The 16,483-nt window shown below is 42.4% G+C and overlaps 1 protein-coding gene across 2 annotated transcripts in view; it reads left to right on the forward strand.

Annotated features, from left to right (window-relative positions):
- The first annotated feature begins 7,952 nt into the window (after positions 1 to 7,952).
- srcin1b (SRC kinase signaling inhibitor 1b) overlaps positions 7,953 to 16,483 on the forward strand; it is an 88,814-nt gene continuing 80,283 nt past the window's right edge. For both annotated transcript variants that reach the window (XM_028430985.1, XM_028430984.1), the window contains exon 1: positions 7,953 to 8,036. The gene's annotated coding sequence lies outside the window, so the exon portion shown is untranslated. The remainder of the gene's footprint in view (positions 8,037 to 16,483) is intronic.

A 16,483-nucleotide genomic window follows, 5' to 3' on the forward strand; every position in this document is an offset into this window, starting at 1 on the left:
AAATGCAGTGGCGCATGTTCAGTAGTCATAGCCTGCACAATTCGTCCTTATGTCCTTTTAAATACATGAGTGGTTCTCTACAGGTTCGTCCCATTCAGATCCTCAAGTCCCTCTGTTACCACAGGAATCTCTCCCTCTGTCTAGGAACTGGTCTTTGCTCATACAACCTCTCGTTAGATCCCCATTATCCCTTAATCATTATTCGGGTCATCCCTTTAGAATAGGTGCAACTACTTCAGCAGCAACTCAGTGGCTCTGGTTCATGCAAGGCCCTTTAGCTATACTATCACAGCAGTGGGTTCTTTTCATGCAGGCCACATAACCAATGAATTCCTGCTAATCGGCACGCTCGGTCATCTTCTCTCTTCACATTCGTCTTCAGGCCCACCTGGCCTAGCTGGTAGGATTGTTAATAATATTATTACCGTGATTTCATCATTGTGAGTTTTTCATCATATTACTGGTGGTGGTGTAATGCTCGAATCATGCATGTTATCTCCATGCCCTCCTTTTCCCTATCCTCTCAGCTTTCCCTCAAGCTTTATAATTAATGTACTGTCAGCCGACGGGCTTCGTTTTATTCAAGGCAATGCATCTCAGCCAGTGGGCGTCATTCTGTCAGCTCAAAGTATCCCCTTCATCTCTGCAATCACTTGGTCGATGGTCTTCACTTCCTGTATTGGCCAAAACACCGGACACGTGCTCGCATCTCAGAAATCTCTCCGTCCCTGGTGAGTTTCACCTATTATTGCTGTATCGTCAATTCATGTCTGCTAACTTAACTCTCACGGCATTCTCTAGGCCTCATATCAATGCACCAATGCTGGTGGGCTTCATCACGCAAGGCCTTAAACCATCGCATCCATAGCCAGTGGGTTTCGCTCATGCAAGGCCGTAATTCAATGCATCCATAGCCAGTGGGCTTCGTTCACGCTACCCTAAAAATCAGTGCATCCATAGCCAGTGGGCTTCGTTCATGCTACCCCAAAAAATGTATGCATCCATAGTCAGCGGGCCTAGATTCATGTAACCATATCCCCTTATTCACAGCTAGTAGGCTTCGATTCATGCAGACCATACCCCCATGTATTTATAGCCAGTGGGCGTCGATCCATGCAGACCATACCTCCATCCATTCATAGCCAGCAGGCTTCGATTTATGCAACCATATCCCCTTTATTCTCAGCCAGCGGGCTTCGATTCATGCAACCATATCCCCTTTATTCACAGCCAGCGGGCTTCGATTCATGCAACCATATCCCCTTTATTAACAGCCAGCGGGCTTCGATTCATGCAGACCATACCCCCATGTATTCGTAGTCAGCGGGCCTAGATTCATGCAACCATATCCTTCTTATTCACAGCCAGTGGGCTTCGATTCATGCAACCATATCCCCTTTATTACCAGCCAGTGGGCTTCGATTCATGCAACCATATCCCCTTTATTATCAGCCAGTGGGCTTCAATTCATGCAACCCTATCCCCCATTATTCACAGCCAGTGGGCTTCGATTCACGCAACCATATCCCCTTTATTAACAGCCAGTGGGCTTCGATTCATGCCGACCTATCCCCACGTAGTCACAGTCAGCTGCCTTCTTTCATGCAAAGTCTTCTTCCACGCCTTCCCTGCTTCTAGCTCAAGTATATGCTTGCTAAACTGTCTCTATAAATTTTCCCTACTTGAGCGGCACTCGCTAAACTCTCTCCACTCTCCCCTTGGCTTGAGCGCATGCTCGCCAAATCCTCTCTACTTTCCATAGCTCGAGCGCATGCTCGCTAAACCTCTATTCCTCCCCTAGCTTGAGCACTTGCTTGCTAAACACTCTCCCTACATTCCGCAGCTTTAGCGCACGCTCGCTAAAATCCCTATACCTTCTTCGGCTTGAGCGCATGCTCGCTAAACTCTCTCTATACTTAGCTATCCTTAGCTCAAGCATTCGCTCCCTAAGCTCTCTCTTATTCTCCTCTCTATGCTTCGAATCCAACTGCATCTGATTGTCGTAATTTCATTTTGCATGCTGCCTCTAACAATTGTCTTTTCATGCTACATGGTATCTGTTAGTGCCCAAATCATGTAAGTATCAAACTCAATTTTCATCTCCTTCTCTTTTGGGGGGGTCTTAGGATCAGCGGCCTCTCCGCTCGAGCTTTCCCCCCTTTCGGACGTGGTCCTCACGACGGGGTCTAGGACGCCAATGCACATTCACAATTGTATTAATAAATTCTTTCTCATTCAGTTCGCTGAGTCTCTCATGATTGAAATGTAGCTCTCAGCGTAAGTTCAGTCATGAAGACTCTATTCCACATCATTCACCTCTTATCTCTATCCCCTTCCCTCTTCACCATCCTAGCACTCTCCTTCACTGCACTGCACTCTGTCTAGTGACCTCCCACATAGTCAGGTGTTTAATAGATGGCACCTCCCTCACCAATCAGCTGTCGATCTGTCCCTCTCCTGCCCAATCATAACGTAGCAAGAGATTTAAAAGTCTCTGTCTCTTCTCCAGCTGTCTCCCGATCGAATCCGGCAACCCTCCTCCACCCCAAGCACCTCCCCATCCTCGCAGTTCAAGGTCTCCCCTCTCCTGCTCTCCTGCTTCTACACCACCACCAGGTCTAGACCCGGGGGGTCTTAGGATCAGCGGCCTCTCCGCTCGAGCTTTCCCCCCTTTCGGACGTGGTCCTCACGACGGGGTCTAGGACGCCAATGCACATTCACAATTGTATTAATAAATTCTTTCTCATTCAGTTCGCTGAGTCTCTCATGATTGAAATGCTACGATACTTCTGTGATACCTTAACAGACGGCTCATCCAATCATCTCTCTTGCAGGAAGCTGTAAGCGGCTGAAAAATGAGGTCAGTGTGCATGGATCAAAAACAGCAGTTCCACTAGAGGCCACTTGAGGCTGGCGTCAAAGGTGAGTCAACACCAAAGTCAAAATGTTTGACTGACAAGTGCAGGTAATGTATGTGGTATTTAGTTTTTATAATTCAACTTCAAATAGAAGATGCTGACAGTTCTGAAATTTTTCCTTCGGCTGATGAGTCGACCTAGGCTCTCCATGTTAGAGCGGCTGCTCTGCTGTCTTCCATTTGTCTTTCTAAATGATTGTCTAAAATGACGTCCTGCAGAGTCTTTCAAATCTGTCCACTCAGTCTTACAGCCTTGTGCTAATAACATTGCGGGATGTTTATTTGACCCACTTTTTAGTACAATAATTCACATTCAGGGATCAAAGTGTCTGTCTGCCTGGCTGCTGTGCAATCCCAAAATAGACGTACTCAATTAAAAGAAAACAAATGACAAACAAAAGGTGTTTGGAACCACTTAGCAGTAGATAGCAGCTAATTTAAAGGCAGAGCTTGATCCTTCCATGCTATATGAAAGAAAACAGACTGTGCTACTATACTGTGTGTTGTGTCTTTTATTCAGTCTGGAATTGTTTTGTTTGTGTTTCTGGCTGCTGCTTCCGCTTGCTTTGATCAGTCTGGATGGCAAATGTCCTGTAGGTACCTTCAGAGCTCTTTACTGGAAGTCTATCCTACAAAATCTCTAAATCGATTTTGGACCTGACCTTTTGTGCCTACTATCTTTGTGACCTGACCTGTAAAGCAGGCACAGGACTGGCTGCTGGCACCCTGTCAGCGATTAGTGGAATATATTATTCATGGCTGCTGACTGGGTGCAGTAGGGTCTGTAGTGCTTGCAGAGCCTTATGTGATTGTTAGACTGATACAGCTGCAAAAATCTGTGTAAGGAGGCAGACTGGGGACACACGGGGTGGTCCATGCAACATAGTGGACTTCCACTCAGGAGTCCAAGGTTCAAATGTCCCTGCCACCACAAGCTGATTGGTTTTCACCTGCTGTTAAGTTTGGTTTTTGCCAGCAGTTAATTTAACCTTTCAGTCGCAATGGGATTTGGCATAATAACTACCAGTAAACGTAGGACATTATAAAACAGGTTAGTATTTAGGTAAAGATTAACAGATTTATTACATAAAGCACATTTTATGAGATTTGGCCACAGAAATACTCTCACATTTAATTTTTTAACATATTTTTTATAATGTAAAGAAAACACCATCTCTGTTTGTACTTTCCTGTTCATGTGTAGCACAGTGTTACAAAGTCATTTAAGCACCTGCTGTAGACTACTGTGACCCAGAAATGCTGATTGAAAAACAGATGTTTGAGTCTTTGCACAGTGTCAGCAATGCTTCTTCTTTTACCTCTTCTTACATTTTTAATGTGTAATTTTTTTGTTCTTGCTCCCTCTGGGTATCGAGGAATTGGAGCTGCTCCCAAATATCAGTGATTCAGATCATCCATCGACCAGCCTCCAAGTTGAACACCATTTTGTCAGTCAAATGAAACCACTTTTGCTGTAAATAAGCAGAAAATCAGCCTGTGTAAACTTTCGCTGTGCTGTAAATAGTGACTGATTACTGAACTATGACCTACTTTTGATGTCTTTGCTGATCAAACACACCTGGGGGGCTCACTGAGGTTGGTGTCATGAGGTAAACTTCATCTCCACCATGCTGACCTGCAGCTGTGGCACTTGAACCGGTCCTCCCATCTGCTGCAGGTTAAAGAACACCAGCTGCCGTCACTCGTTTCTTTTACCGCAGGCGAGTGACCCCCTCTGCTGCGAGGGAAGAACAGCTCTTCATGTAATCACTGTATGTTTCTCAGTTGTGCTACTCTGAGGAGCAACTTTCTTTTTGGCTGTGCACACCTCAGCTGTCACCCAACTTAAACTGGCATCCCTTTTTTCCCCCTGACACATGGTAAATGACAGCGCCGCTACATCGGTCCTTTTGAAGTTCTCCCCACCTGTCTTTTCATCTGTCGCCGGGTAATTGCTGCTGCTCTGTTATGTGATGTACGCAGGGCTACTGTACGTGTCAGCTGCATCCCGATTCATTATTCAGCTCCCCTGGCCAGACGTAGCCAGAGAGCAGCTGCTCCTCCTGTCACCGGTCAACAAGAAATCCATGAATCTGTAATTATTCTGTCATCTGTCTGTCTCCCTGCCTTTTCTGTCCCTGCTATGTATGTGTCCTCTCTGTCTTCACCTGTCTATCATTCAGGCTCCAAACAGAATATGCTGCTGAGGAAAAGATATAACATATTTAACAATCATGTGAATTCTATAGATTTATGTATCGGGATATAGTAATAAAAAAAATCATGGGGTCCTTAGCAGGTTTTAAAATGAGGTAAATACAATCTCAACAACTAATATTACACATTTAACACAAATAAAGCCAAAATGGAGCCATGTGTGAAAAACTAAGGCTGTTTGTGAAGCCGCCCACTGTATGCATTACTTACTATATTAAATGGCCAGTACCACATTTTCATTGGTTATAAACTGACCACAGATTTGACCTCTGGAATACTCCAGTGTGGGGCATTGTGGGATACAGTAGGCAGGGCAGACTGGTCTGGCGCATACTGTATATTTTTTTTTCCAAAGCAGTATACATCCTGGGTTTGTTTTGCATAGTGCAAAAGCTTTTTATATACTACACTGTGATCAAAAATACAATGGCCACCCTTATTGCTTCCATGGGAATTAAGAGCAGCAGGTGCTGCTGATCATCAGTCCTTGATGAATTGAAGGTGTACAGACCTCTATAAAAACAGACGTTGTGGCAGTTTGCTCTGGAGCATTCAGGTGTGTGTTAATACTATGGCAATCGTTAATGCCCATTAATCTGGGAAGAGTTCTAAGCCTGTTTCCAAACTGTTTGAATTATACAGTTGGCAAGATTATACACAAGTTGAACACATTCAGACAGTTGTCAATCTTCCCAGGAGTAGACATCCCAGCATATTTCCTCCAAGGTCAGACCGTCCATCGGCCCACTGTAGACTCTGAAGGCCTCAGTTAGTATGTTGAATGTTAAAATTCATGATGGCAGTATTAGAAAATGACAGAAACAATGTTGGATGGACAGACAACACCAAAGTGTTTCCCACAATGCACAACAGCACGTTTGGCCAAAACCAGCATATCGGCACAAACGCCTCATGCTGACTTCCAGTCATGGTGGTGGAGGGCTGATGATAAGGGCATATTGCAGTCACTGAGTCTACTTTCAACTCCTTTAAAGTATTCTAGTATCTGACCCAAGCTTGGCTGAAATTGGGTCATGCAATAGGACAATGATCCAAAGCGCAGGTTTTTGAATGGCCTAGTTAAAGCCCAAAACCTCAACCCAATTTAAATTCTTTAAGATGTCTGTGCATAAGTGATTGCTCAAAAACCTCAATGAACTGAAGCAATGTTACGAAGAAAAAGAAGTGACCACAGAAACAGGAAACCATTACTTCACGTTATTGCTGCTAAAGGTGGATCTACAATCAGTTTTTGAACATTTTTGCTTCATTTTTGTTAAATAACATGTGATTGTATTTACCTGATTTTAAAACTGATAGTTTCTTTTATGCCCTGATAGGTAGAACTGTAGAATACAAAAAGGGTTTTTTTTTTTTTAACCATAACTATACATTGATCTTTTTCCCTGAGTCACTTCTGTGTGCAGGTCTCTGTACTTGCGTTCCCTTTATTTCTCTCTATCCAGGGTGCAATTTGTGATTTGTCTTACTGAGCTGTGACTCTTTACCGTGATAATTACCTCAGCGTCTATGGAAGGGTGCCGAGGACATTGCCACACAAACAATCCTCAATTAGATTTCAGGAAAGCCAAGGCTGAGCATACATCACTGATACATTTTTCTATTACCCACCTGTGGCATCAGACGTGTGTGTGTGTGCAGCAAAGTGAGAGACAGTGTAGCTCAAGGGCAAAGAGAAGACACTCTAGAGCGTTCTGACGAGCATCCGCCCTCTCAAGGTCCAGTGAGTGCTATCTTTAATTTATCGCTATGTTTTATTTACCAGCATATCGGGCCGTAGAGAAGCTAAGAAAACAACTGTCCTGTACCATGTCCCAATTTCTGCTTTTTTTGTCTCATAACCATGCACGCCAAAACTTTTATTATATTCAGCTGTTTGTGTGCATACAGAGCTGCACTTGTTGTGTTTGTTCAGGATCTTTTTCCAGCTGCTTAAGATGCAGTTTTGCAGCCAAACACTTCCTCCCTAGAGATCCTATTATCAGGTGTCATAGTGTGCATGACATACAGCCCCTCTGACCCTGGAAACACAAACATACACACACACACACTCTGTCTCATTAATTCATGGCCTTCAACTCTGGATTGAATTACAACTGGTGCAAGGGCAGAATTTACTTTGACACTATTCTTTTGTAGTGGACACACACACACACACAAACACACACTTTATAGATGAGCTGCAGTGTTACTATGCCACACTGTACTTGATGGTATCCATAATTCATCGCCACCATTAGTTTCTCTGCTAGAAGTGACTGAGAAACATCTGCCTCCACCTGTTTTATTGCTTTTCCAGATTCCTTTTCATCCTTCGATCAATTGCTTCCCCTCCTCTGACGCGCAGAGAAAAGTGTCAAGCTCTTGTAGCAGTGTTGGATTACTGATGCACGCCAGAGTATATTCCCATAGACACAATGATTCAGATCCAGTGCATATCATGAAGAGATCAAAAGAAGTGGAACTGCAGCACTGGCCCTTTAAGAGCAAAACAGAGTGGGGAGGGCTGTGCATCCATAAAAGATGAGTTTATTCAGTGGCCATGCTAAGACATGGTTAGGAGCGCCTCTGCACTCTGGCGTGCTTTCTCTCATCCAACACCACCACACAGAGCATCCCCCGTCCTGCCAAACGCTTTACACACACACACGTGCACTGACACAGCTGCGAGCCATGGATGTGCTGAGACAAAAGGGATAAAACTTGACCGGAAGAAGAGCCAGAAGAAAAAACAACAGAAGAAAAAGAAGAAAGAAAAAGAAAATAAAAATAGGAGTGACTGTGCAGAAGAGGACAGTAAACAGGTGCATCAAGGCGGAGAATGGGCAATTCCTCCTTCCCAGGCATGTCCCCTCTATCTCCGTCCATTCTGTAGTTGCAGGTATTTCTAACTTGAGTGCCTTTCTCTGATGTGCTGGGAAACTACCCCTGTTTACCCGCCTCTCTTCCTCGGTGTGTTTTGCTGTCTGTGTATGCCTACGTGTGAAAAATCTGTGTGGAAGAAGTTCTCATTTCATACAGTTTGCACTGAGACGCAGCTTCTGATGGAACTGTATTCTCTTAGAATATAAGCTTTGAGTGCTGCAGTCTGTGTTAAACACATTCTAAGTGCCTCTTTGAAATGCATTTCAGTGCAGATATTGACAGGAATGAGTGGGGGTGAGTGTGTGTGTGTGCCCGATGGTGTCGGTTGCGTCTGGCAGCAGCACTTGTTTATTGCCTGTGCGGATGGGAGACTGTTGATCTGTTCTGGCTCTCAGAGGCTGGCATCTGGGTCAGCGTGAAAGAGAGCTATTGATGGATGTGCTAAGGCTGCCACTGGTCAGAGGTTGATGTGGAAACAGGGATGCAGACTCTGCTGCTAGTTAGTGGGGAGATTTCTGTTAGAACTATAAAGCAGAGAAGGAACATGTAATTAAAAATGTATTCTTTGGTATGAAAGTTTAGATCCTTCTGTTTTGGGTATGCATCAACTCACACAGGGGAGTGTGATCTTACTGCTGTATCTTTAGAATTTAGAAGTTGCTTCATATAGAGTCACAGCAATCGACTTAGGGTTGACCAGTATGGCTTTTTCATAGTAGATACAGATACTAATCTAGAAGACTGGTAACCTATTTCACTGATATTTTTGTGCAGTAATAAAATGGTTTAATGTATAATTACACAAGCTCTTAACACAAAAGTTTTTTTGTTATGCCCTTAAGGCCAATGTATATATTTAATTTAATTTAATATTTAATATTTAGTTAAGCTATATATAAATATGTTTAAACAGAACAATTTAACATGACAAAAAAGTGCTGGAAGCTATTACTGTGGTAATTATGTAGCTGAACAAACAAACATGCAATCAAACGACAAAAAATAGTTCCCATAAAACACCTCACAGAACATCAACAAAGGCATATCAATGGGTAAATTGGAGTAAAAGGGTAAACTGATTTACATAATTGGTGTAAATATTTATTTTAATAATATTGCAGAAATTGTACAGACTTTATCAACACCAATTTTACATTAGTCATTTGGCTGATAACACATCCATGGTTATGTTTATGCTAACGGACACATAAGGTCATATGTCCCAACATATATGACCTTAACTTCTCACCTATGGTAAATATACACCTGCTATGGATTTGTCACAGCTAAAAAAAGTCAGGTAAATTTGAAACTCACTATATTAATATTAGGCTCTTGCATCACCAAGGTTAAAGTGACTATAATGACCATTATTGTGCAGTCTGTCTGTACTGTATGCGGAGTGACGCTCTTATAATTAAGGGAGTGACTGCTATGAGTGGTGAAGGTTAACCACTAAATTGGCATTTTTCTGATTTTTTTAAAAATTGCCAATGACTAGTGTCTCCTACCTGCTGTGAGAAAGAATATGTGGATGAACTGTGTATCGAAGTGCGCACAGTGGTGTCTGTTTCTAGCACTCATGTTTTACATAATGAAAAAACATACTCCCCCCAATGTAATAGTGTGGCTCAGTGATGTGTTCCTAATCTTCTACTAACAATGGCGCCCAGTGGCACAGAGGAGGGAGCCAAGTCTGGCTTTGGATCCACAGACAATATTTGTTTGTGGGATCAATTCTTTGTTTGTGTTTTTTATTTTTTTTGCCTTTTCATGGGATTTGTTGACACTAAGGAAAAATATACATAATCCACAACCATGTTATTGCAAGGACAAAGGTACACATGCTTATTTGACTGCAAGTTTTTCACTCTGCTCTGCACTAAATTTATGTCATGGCACTGTTGGTCAATCATGGCTTTGTAATTGTGGGAAGGAGTGCAGAACAATTTATTTTAAGTGGCTGTCATGAAATCATGATTTTAACCTATAAATGGCTGCACTGTACATTGCACACGATGCATTTAAAGACCGATCAGAAGCATCAGATGATGCACATTTTATAACACAAAGATTTTGTAAATGTAACCACAACGGTTTAATGTTTTGTGTAATGACCTATATCAGATAAAATACTCTTATCTTTGTAATTTAAATGTAGTGATATTGCATGAGAGGCTGCTACTACTGACTTGTAGGCAGAGTGCAAAACGGAGGTCTTCACTATCTTTAATCAGCATTGATTTACATGATACCCTTCCTCACTCTCTCTGTACAAATATGTGTTGGAGTAAGAAAATACTGGAGTCTTTTGAACATGTTGGGAGATTTCGGAGTACCAGCTATCTTAAATTCAATTGGATATGAGGCCTGTCACATTCTGCATGCTGTCTCACTTGGAAATCTCTGAGAGGATTAAATCTGAAGTGAGCATTTTGAAACACCCGACTATACAGTCGCCCTTGAAGATCTCAAACTTATCTCTATGTGCTGCCTGACTGTGTGAGTCGTGTCACTTCAGTGACAAGGCAGAGTCCTTCCCCCACTCCCCAGGAGGGATTGAGCGGGGTGGAGGGGGCAGATCAAGTGAGTTGGAATCACAAGTGACTGGAGAGCAAAAAAGAGAAGGAGAAGAGACAGGGTAAAGGATCTGTCAGAGAGCTGAGGAGCAGCAGCCAAGCAGCAGTTTTCCCATGTCAGCCTGATCAAACTTGTTGACATCTGGAAGGAGAAGGAAGACAGACAGACATAGAAAGGAAGGCTGCAGAGCAGAGGGTACTGACATCACAGGGCTGATTGATGCGGTTGCTACGGAGGCACCAGGTGAGGGAGAGCCAACTGTAATATTGACTCAGGAATGTCTGCTCTCCCAAGAGCTGCTGTGCACTTTGACATTCAGACTCGGCTGCTTTTTCATCCTTGATGTCACTTCCTTTGACTTGTTTTATATGTCAAAACAACATTTTCAAGAAATTTGGTTTCAAGCTCTGAGGCTGCAGCAGCCTTTAGCACCACAGCGTTTATGCATTTGGGATAAAGTCTGATGGTTTACATGACAAATGGCTTCGTCATGAACCTGTGTCATCATTCCTGATGCTAGCTTTATTTATAAAGCTGCAAGCTTCCTTAGGGGATGGAAGTACCATAAACTGCAGTTCCTCCAGGGCCACTTCAGAATGGCTCAAGCAAATCAAACACTTTTTCAGTCTGAAGACATCACATGTGGGACTCAAGTGTCTTCATGAAGTGTTTGAAGTAAGAGTCCTTCCTGAGACAGCAGTCTTCTGAGTGGGAGAGCAGCACCTGTGGAGTCGCAGCAACTGCTCGACCTGCTTCCCTGCAGCTGGAGAATTATTTTTTTTTATCTAGGACTGTGTTGACTTTTAGGGGCTTTTTGTAGCTGCTGTCTCAGTCGAGAGTTTTGGAGAGTGTATAATTAAACAACCTTGACTAGCCGTTTCAGGTGAGGCCATAAAATATTTATTAAACCTCACAGCGGGGCGGTATTAACAATAAATCTGAGTTAATTTGCGCTCGCAGTTTGTAATGCTGCCTAAGGATCATCTTAGCAGGCCGTCAGTGAAGTGAAGCTCAGAAATGTTTTTTTGAGGATGATACACAATGCAAAAAACATCATACCCCTTTGTTACTAGGCCACTCTCAGAGCATCTTTCCATCCACTTTAAATTTTAACCGACTTGACCTGCTTTGGCCTGCGGGTATATCTGACTTTTATCATGCAGCCTAACATTTACCGACATAAATTGTTTTTTCAAAGATGTGCCTCCACGTTTTACCTGAATTGAAACATGTGAGGAGAATAGAGGCCATTTTTTAAGCAGCATGTTATTACTGAAGAAAATCTCCTGTATTTGAAAACAGATGAAATGGCTTGAAGATGAAACGGAAATCCTCTGACACTGAAAAACAGGAGAAGCAGACAAAAAGTAAATCAGCCGTTTTATGTTTTTGTTGCGTCTGTGTCATCAGTATTTTTTCTCTCCCAGCCTGCAGAAGCACTGCGGGGAGAAAAAAATGGTTAGCCAGTCCTCGAAGAGGCGCAGGCTGCTTTTTTGTTATAAATCAGCCTAATTGCAACCACTGCATCACATTTAGGTCCCCAGTCTTGTCTCCAATTGACAGCTGCTGGACATAAAGTGCTAATAATGACCTCAGGTCGGCTTATGTGTCAGGGATGTCTTCTCATTTAAACTCCCTGGCACCACCGACAAAAGACAATACGTATATCACACTTTCACATTAATCATATTAATTTGAAAGGTTGTGCTTTAAAATGTTCAGTGCACTCACTTGTTACGCAGTGTGCGTGACCCCGGCGGCTCAAGATGAGGCGTGGCTAGGCGTTCTATCTGTTTTGGTGTGTGTCTCTATGCTCCATTAGAGAAGGTGTCTTTGGTGCTTTAAATGTGATTTATTTTCATTTTTCTGCCTTACTGGGCAGAAAGGATGGGTAAACCTGAGAGCTGGATTCTGACATTAAAGGTAAAATTAAGAGATAAAGTGTAAACGACATGGTGAAATTGATCAGATGCAAAACTCATTTAAGGATTAGATTTGAACCCCAAGAGTGGATTTTCTAACAAAGGAATGCAGCTAAAACTCATAGCCTCTGTAAGAACAGAATGTTAAAACGCTGTTTCAAAGAAGCAGAGCAACTCGAGTTCATCAGACCAGAACTCAATTTTTTGGCATTCTCTGATTCCATAATAGGGGCCTTTGGCTGACAGCTCAACATTAATGCTCAGGAAAGTTATCACAGTGTAATAATTTGCTGTGCACTGTTTAGGCTGCGGCAAACATTGAGCCTGGTTTCAGCTGGATGTTGGGACCAAAACTGCAATTTCTTGAATGTCCGCTTGGCGTCTCACAAGGGAGACGCACAACTTAGTCTTCCTGATGTCACCTGTAGGTTTTAGCTATGTTAACACCTCTGGGTTTGGGCTTAGCATTAAAAACTGCTAAAACACATACATTGTAACATTACACATTTTACAAGGAAAGATGTTGTCTTCTGCTGCCGCCACCATTTTTGGCTACCATGGCAACAGTTACCTCCACTATAAACAGAGGTGTGGCCGGAAAAATACTCAACACACGTTCAGTTTTCAAGGACTAAAATATCGACCTCATGTTGTCCTAGTAAGGGACAGGCTGGCCAGATCATAAATTCTCTCACTTTTTCCTTCAGAAAGTCTTTTAAACTTGTATGTATATAGCATAAAGCTACCTCACCTCTATGGGCCACTCACATTCTCTTTTCTTTTCTTCCCGTGTTGGCCTTTTAAGCACAAATGTCACTACACATAAACTGCTGTCCATGTTTGTTTTTTGTGGTTGTCAGATTTCTTGGATTGTTTTTTGGGTGGTCGTCTATCAAAGCAGAGCCAAGCCATTTCACAGGGTTTGCGCTTCTTCCTGTCTGTCAGAGATCAGGAGATGTATGCACAGCTACTGCCGAGCACTCACTGTGACTAGTAAATAGACTTTAGGTGTATAAACTTGGTGAAACGCCTCTTTTTGTTCCCAGTAGGCTTTTTCTCACAGCAGGTGTAACTAATAGCATTAAGAAATGCTGCATTCCTTTTCAGTGTGTCTGTCCAGAGTGTTGCCATAGTGCATGCTGACTCACTGGAACAGCTCACTAAGTGTAATGGAGCCATTGTTAATGACATTAGTTACACCTGCTTTTCCTGCTTCACAAGGTCAAAATGTCTGCCGTGAAAAAGGATGTGTTAACTTCTCTTAGATATCCATGATTATTTATTTAAGCTCATAAAAACTATATTAAATCTCTCTTTTTTTTGCTCAAGACAGAATTTGTTATGCTTTCAAGTTCCTTTGAAGCACATGAAGTTTGATTCCCAGATTGTTATACTCATCAGCCAGTCAGCTTCTTTTTTTGCAGTCTCTCTCAGTAGACAAGGGGTAAAACTGAGAGTAGCATATGTTTTTTTTTTCTTCCTTCCATCATGTTTTCTCTAAGAGAAATCTCTGGATGAATGTTTCTGTTGCTCTACATAAAAGCACGTTATTTTCACCATGAAAGGCGCACCTCAAATAGCCTTTTTATTGTGTTTTTAGGAGGGTATAGGCGTTAAGAATCGTCATGGGGACAAGGATTCTGCGGCGTGTGTGCTTGAGGTTACTTCAAGGTCTTCTGCAACACATATCACATATTCTGGCATTTCTAGTACAGTGGGAGTCCAACTCAAAAGTGTTCCCACAAATTGCAGATTTTTTTTTCCAACAGCTGTAGCATTTTGTCCTTGATAAGGGTATGCTATTTCAGTGACATCTCTTGTAGAGAATGGCCTATCAGATGGCATTGCTTTCACATCAGGTCAGAGAGGAAGGAGTTTTTAACACACACATACACAGGTGAAGTGAGTTAAGATCTGCAGATTGGTTGTTTTTATACTAGATGTTCCTGTTTTCAATAAGACAACAAGACACACTATGTGCAGAGATGTTGGGGAGAATAGTGATGAGTGGAACATCATGTTCTCTGCAGTCTTTGGAACATTTTGAGTGTGAGATCTCATATTGAGTAGAAATATTTATATATCTGCACTCATTACACTGGATGTCATCAGTACAGTGATAGTCTATGATTACTTGTTTTCACTCCCCTACATGAAGGCTGGACCCATATATGCTGTGTGAGTATTTGTTCTGTGTTAGTGGGCTTTCATGCTGTTCTGTTAAAATATAAAGATATACTGTATCGCGCACACTCGCAGCAGGAGCATTGCACTAAATCAGCTCAGTCGGAATGCCTTTAAGAGATACTACTTGTTTCTACTACTTCCCCCCTAAATAATGCTTGTAAAATTGTTTATGATGGCATATCATGATGGTATATCTTTGAATGGCCCCTCCTCCATAGCCTTAGCACTTGCACCATCACTATGTAACTCTGTGTTTTCAGTCAGGAACATACAGGGAACTACACAACCTGCTTTTCAGCATCAGTCAGGGTTACGTCGCTATACCTGCAGCTTAAATATAAGATGGAGCTATGTAGCTTGTTAGTTTCCGAGTGGACAATATGGCAAAGCAATCCAAAGAGGTTCTTGTCTGAGAAACAGAAAAGTAAGTGACCACACAAGAGGCCAAACAAAAATGAGTTTTTGCAAGCAGGTGAATGAACAATATTTATTAGTGTGTGTGCTATGAGAAGGTATCTGTATTCACTGTTGATAATCACAAAAACTGCCATTTTCTGTTGCACTGTGGTCAGGTTTAGGTTCAGGCACTAAAAATACTTGGCTGGGTTTAGGAACCGAATGTGGCTTTAGTTAATATCCAGCCATACCAATTTGCTGGGTTACTATAGTGACCAGTCCCACTGGTAATGCCAGCATGCACTTATACACAAGGCCACAGGAGGTCACTGATGTAACCTGTGTTACTCCACGACCTGCTAATGCTACAGCAATAACCAGTGATGCAATGTGCTGATAACTCTTGGAGTGTATGTTTCTAAGAACAACAGATAGAAATTTGATATATCTTCACTAAATCAGAGTGGCACTGTGGTATTTGTGGAGGTAGCACGTAGCCGCTAGCCTGCTGCTAACACTCGTGTGTAACTGACCAGAGTTGACACAGCAACCTTATCTTCTGCTCCTGCTGTTACAGAAACCTGACAGGGATTGTATTACCTTAATAGAAAATGACAGGTGAAAACTACTCAGACTTTTCTATTTTTCTAGATCTTCACAGCCGGTCTATATCTGACCTCTGCTTGCACGCACCATGTGTTTGACTGTGAGGAAGTTTTGGTTTTTGCATGCGTTGTGTGACAGCTCAGATCTCCCCCTGCTCTTTGTTATCTCCTAAGTCAACGTGACAGCTTTGACACGTGTCCTCTGAAAGCAAACATAACAAACGCAGCTCGGGCACGCTGATGACTAAATTACAGCAAGCCGGATTTAACAAGCTACTCATTTGCTGATTATACGGAATGGTCCTCATGAACCCTCGATCAGACACTTAAAATGAAGAGCTTCTGTCTTCTGGAATAATGGAATATCTGGAATGAGGAGAGGAAGACAGAGGAAGCAGGAAATAATTTGTGCTGCACAAAGGCTGTGCTATATAGAAAAGCTTTATCACAAGACCTTTACATAACAGCTCATTCAGACAAATCAGAATATAAATTAGTTCCATACTCCTTACTGTGATCTTCACGGAGATTAGTCAATTAATTTGTTGATTAACATTTAACTACAGGGAGTGATCCATAAGTTTGTGGTCTCATGAGGGTTATTGAAAATTTTCTTCTCATTGCTATCTGAGATTAGACATTGACCTTACTGCGGTCAAACAAAACTTTGCATCTCCTAAGATCCTCCATGAGGACCTAGAGCATGTGCCAAACTCGAGGCCCGCGGGCCAAATCCGGCCTGCTGCAATGTTCTATCTGGTCCTCACCACAGT

This window comes from Parambassis ranga, chromosome 19 (assembly GCF_900634625.1).
Source record: "Parambassis ranga chromosome 19, fParRan2.1, whole genome shotgun sequence".
In the NCBI taxonomy this organism is placed as follows: Eukaryota; Metazoa; Chordata; class Actinopteri; family Ambassidae; genus Parambassis; species Parambassis ranga.